Below are 5299 nucleotides of genomic sequence, written 5' to 3'. Positions count from 1 at the left end.
TTTTCCCTTTTCCTGTTCTACTAAGTAGTAAGGATAAATGAAGATAAATATATCATCCTATTTTAAAGTTTTATTTTTTTCTTTGCCAGGAATGGATGAATCTACTATTATCTTCTTAGAACTAGATAAATCTTAGTTACCTAAAACTCGAGCTCAAAATATTTCTTGAAAATCATTTAACTGATGTTATAGATCTAAACTTACCAGATGGCCACATAGTTTTGAAATACTAATAGGCAACCATCCTCTACAATATATATTCTGGTTATCAGTTTATTACCTCTTGGCTCTAAATTTATACTTTATGAATTGATCTGGGAAAATGGATATGGTCCCCTTAAATAGTTTTCCTCTGCCAAATGACATAATGGAAACTTCGTCAGTAGAGGGCAGTAGAGAGACATTACAGAAGGGAAAAATTTGCTTCCTGGCCTGGTGCACTTGTTTGCTTGTGTCCTGCGTATGTGGTTTCTCCAGCATCAGCTCCAACAGCATGGGTGGTTTCCCCAGTTCCCAGGTCTTGAAGGGTGGGTAGGTTTTCCATTACCAAATTTCTGCAGTGATTATAGCTGCCGTGTAGAAGCCAGCACCTTCCCTCAGCACTCCCTTCAGAGTGCAATGCAAACTTCTATTTGGCCACAGTGGATTAATACAAACCAGATTTATCCTTCTACCTCAAAACAAACAAACAAACAAACAAAAAACTTAAAAAACTTGACAAAATATGAAACAAAGTTTTCAGTAACTGGATAACAGGCATCATAAGATAGTTATCTCTGAGAGAAGAGAGACAAATAAGGTGACTATCCAGATTAATACATATACAGGCCACAGTGCTGGGAGAGGTAACTCAAAGAGAGCTCAGTGGTTCCCCTGAATTGAAAAATAAAGTTCATTATTTGGTGAGGCCAACGCGCTAAAATTCTCAGGGCAGAATATGAGAGAACAGAGATCTAAAATATGAGATCTAAACAGAGAAAAGTTAGAGAATTCCTCTTAAGTGCTTGATGTGTGTACACAAGTGAAGAAACTACTAGTGTCAGAGGGAAAAACACTGGAAAAAAGCAGGTGGAACAACCCCCAGGGACAGAAGTTGTTTGTATTCTACCACCTAGGTTAGAGTAGAAAGCCCCTGGCATTGAGTAGAGTCCTAAGCAGGGAATGACCTTGGTAGTGAAGAAAAGTGTAAAGGTGATTCTGGATCTGCTGTCTTAGCTATAACGAAACACCACAGATTGGTGGCTTAAATAACAGATACATATTTCTCACAGTTTGAAGACATTTCTTTTCTCACATGGCAGAGAGGGAAAGAGAGAGCTCTGGTCTCTTCTTCCTATAAGGACACTAATCTCATTATGTAAGCCCCACCCTCACGACCTCATCTAAACCTAATTACCACCCAAGGGCCACACCTCCACATACCACCACATTGGGGGTTTAAGTTTTCAACCTATGAATCTAGAGGGAACACAAACATCCAATATATAACACCTGTTTAACAAAACGTAAAATCAAGCCCCTCAAGGTTCAAGTAGTTTCCAAGTAAATTAACTGTATTTCAGAAAAGTATAAAAATACTTAAATAACCCCTCCAAAACAAGCTGAGCACCAACAAACAAAATTCAAAATGTCAAGCATTCAATGTAAAAACACTCAAACATTCAAAAAAGCAGGAAAATATAGGCCATAATTAGAAGAAAAACCAGTCCATAGAAACAGACCCAGAAATGACAATGATTGTATAATTAGTACATAAGGATGTTAAAATATCTATTATAAATGTATTCCATATGGTCATGAAGGTGGAGAAAAGCACAAGCATGATAAAGAAAAATATAAAAGCTATTTAAAAAAAACAACTGAATTTTTAAAGATAAAAAAAAACACTAGAGGAAATTAAGAGCAGATTAGACACAGTAGAAAAAAAAATTAGTGAACATTAAGCCATAGCAATAGAAATTATTCACAATGCCAAAACAAACAAACAGAGCTTCTGTAAGATATGAGACAATTTCAAGCAATCCATCACACACATAATTAAAATCCCAGTAGGATATGAGAGAGATAGGGGAATAAAAAAAAATGTGCAGAAATAATGACCTAAATGTTTCCTAATTCAATTTGAACTATAAACTCACATATCCAAAAAGCTAAACAAACGCCAAGCAGAAGAAACATGAAGAAAATCACACTAAGAAACATCATAATCGAATTGCTAGAAACTGGTACTAAAGGTTTAAAGGTTAGTCTCTTTCAATGGAGAAAGTATAGTCTTTCAACACATGGTACTAGAACAATAGAATATCCATATGTGAAATTGAACCTCAACCTACCTTGTACCATATACAAAACTTGTGGAGTGGATCACAGACCTATATGTTAAACTTAAAACAATAAAAATTCTAAAAGAAAATATAGGAGAAAACATCTGTGACCTTAAATTGGTCAGAAATTTCTTAGACAAGATACAAAAGATATGAATAATATTTCAACGTTGAAAATTGGACTTCATCGGACTTCAATGTAAAGCTTTTTACTTTTCACAATACACTATGAAGAATTTTACAATTCCACTGACAGGGAGAAAATATTTACAAAATACATAAAGGACTTGAATCCTAAATATATAAAGAATTCTCTCACTAAAAAAATAAGAAAAAAAGTTTTTAAAAGCAAAAGATTTAACACACACTTCCCCAAAGAAATAAAAATGGCAAATAAGCACATTAAAAGATCTCAATAAGTGGCCAGAAAAAAAAAAAAAATGGTATAGAGGATAGAGGCTCTGTCTGGAGACCAAATCAAAGTTGTGACAGAAACAAGGAGTAGCAGTAAGAATAAAACGCCTGGGATCTTGATAAACAAGCCATACAACTAGGGAAAAATCCAAGAAAACACCCTGCAACAGCAGAAGATAGGACAGGACAAAGATGCGGGGCTGCCCAGTCTCGAGTGGCTGAGGGAGACAGAGGCTGCAGCAGTGGTAGCGGCAGACACCTCTTAAAGGAGCTGTGTCTGAGAGCGGATTTTCAAGGTGACGAACCTGCTTGCTCTGAGCACCAGTGCCAATTTGGCTGCGCACAAGGGCCACCAGGGACTTACAGGGAGGTATTGTTGGAGTGAGGGCCTAGGAGAGACTCACTCTGTACAGAAGTGCTGGCGGTATCCATTGTTCCCTGTTGAGCCCTCCCCACTCTTAGTGCATGAACACGGCACCGCTATAGCCAAGGAGTCATCAAACTGGATAACTGAGGTCTCTCCTCTGAGAGGATTCCCTGAAACCCTGCCTCCCCCAACTCACAGCCCCGTCTAAGCCACATCCAGTTATATCCTCAGGAAGTCAGGTGCTCCTTGGTGAGCAGTGCCTAGATTCACACTGGAGCCAGCTGGCCTCAGTTTCTGGTGAGGCCTTTAGAGGCAACTATAAGCATAGCATCTGTGGATTACTTGCTGAATGTTAACAGGTGGCCCCAGAAGGGTAGAGGCTTGGGTTAAATTTGGCCTGCAAGATGTGGTTCCATAGTGTAGCAGTTAGCATGTCTGCTTTACACTCATGAAGGTCCTGGGTTTGTGCCCCAGTGGAGCCACGGTCCATGGTCTACAGCCATGCCACCCTGAACAAGCCTGATGTCTGATTTCGGAAGCTAAGCAGAGTTGAGCCTGGTTAGTACTTGGATGGGAGACCACATAGGAAGTCCAGGTGCTGTAGGCATAAATAATAAGAAATAAATAAATTTGGTCTGCAGCTGAACCCCTCACAGGACTGTGCCACTGGACAACTACTTCATAAATCCACACCAACAAGACCAAGAGACTTAAGAGCTTTGCTTAGTACATATAAAGAGGCATGGAAAGGCAGCCAAAATGGAAAGACAAAGATGCAGAAACCATATGAGAGAACAGAACAGAGATCCAGATATAATGGAGTCAAGTAATCTAACAGATGCAGAGTTCAAACCACTGGTTACAAAGATGCTCAATGAACTTTTTGGAAGTGTAGATAAATTCAGCAAAGAGATAAAAAAAAAAAAAACATGAAAATGGAAATTATAAAGAGAACCAGTCTGTAGTGAAGAACACATTATCTGAGATGAGAAGTATATTATAACTAATTAAAATAAACAAAGGAATAAACAAAGTGAATAAAGAAAAGGATCAAATGCCCTATTTAGAGGACAGGAAAGCCAAGGACACACAATCAAAATATCAAGAGATAAGATGCTAAGACTATAAAAATAATTTAAGGAGGATATGGGACACTATTAAGGGTCCAAATATCCATCTGATTGGTGTAATTGAAGAAAATCAAGATGTTAAACAGCTGTTTGAAGAAATAATAATGGAAAACTTCCCTAACTTGGTGAACGAAATGGACATAAAACCCCAGGAAGCTCAGAGAATCCCCAAAACAAGGGATCCAAAGAGGCCCACCCCAAGGCACATCATAATTAAAATACCAAAGGTTAAATACAAAGAAAGAATCTTAAAAGCAGCAAGAGAAAAACAGATAGTTACCTACAAGGGAACACCCATAAAACTGGCAACTGATTTCTCAAAAGAAACTATGCAGGACAGAAGGGCTTAGCAAAAAATATTCGACAGGATGAAGACCCAGGATCAACACCCAAGAATATTTTATCCAGCCAAGCTATCATTTAGAGTTGAAGGACAGATCAAGAGCTTCCCAGACAAAAATAAGCTAAAGGAATTTATAACCACCAAGGCAGTATTACAGGAAATGTTGGAGGGACTTCTTTAAGAAGAAAAAAACATATATCAAAAACAAGAATGAAGAATGATAACAACTACATTCCTATCAATAAGTACCTTAAATGGAAAAGAATTAAGTGTTCCAACCAAAAGATAGAATGGCTGAAAGGATAAGAAAACAAGACCCCTACATGCTGCCTACAAGAGACTTCAGATTAAAAGACACACACAGACTAAAAGGAAGGAGATGGGAAAAAATATTGCTTTAATGTACCTAGAAGGTATTTAAGTCAGACAGAAAAAAAAAATGCTATATGATTTCACTTATATGTGGAATCTAAGGAATAAAAATAACTAATAAAAAACAGAATCACAAATATAGTGGACAATTTGGTGATGGACAGAGGGGAGAGGGATTTGGGGGACTCGGAGAATGGGGTGAAGGGTTAAAGAATACAAATTAGTAGCTGATGGATGGTCATGGGGATGGGGAGCATGGGATAGGGAATGCAGTTAGCATTAATACATTGGTCAGGGGAGGGAGGGAGAGATTGGGGGGATCGTTTCACAAACTATATAGATGTCTAAT

General features: G+C 37.9%; 1 pseudogene; it reads left to right on the top strand.

The window, feature by feature from the left end:
• The first annotated feature begins 3596 nt into the window (after positions 1 to 3596).
• Positions 3597 to 3712, top strand: LOC111744219 (annotated as a pseudogene).
• The last annotated feature ends 1587 nt before the right edge of the window (positions 3713 to 5299 follow it).

The sequence above is a fragment of the Pteropus vampyrus genome, unplaced genomic scaffold, assembly GCF_000151845.1.
Source record: "Pteropus vampyrus isolate Shadow unplaced genomic scaffold, Pvam_2.0 Scaffold129, whole genome shotgun sequence".
Classification (NCBI taxonomy): Eukaryota; Metazoa; Chordata; class Mammalia; order Chiroptera; family Pteropodidae; genus Pteropus; species Pteropus vampyrus.
The sequence above is the reverse complement of the archived record's forward strand: the minus strand, read 5'-3'. Positions and strand labels throughout refer to the sequence as shown.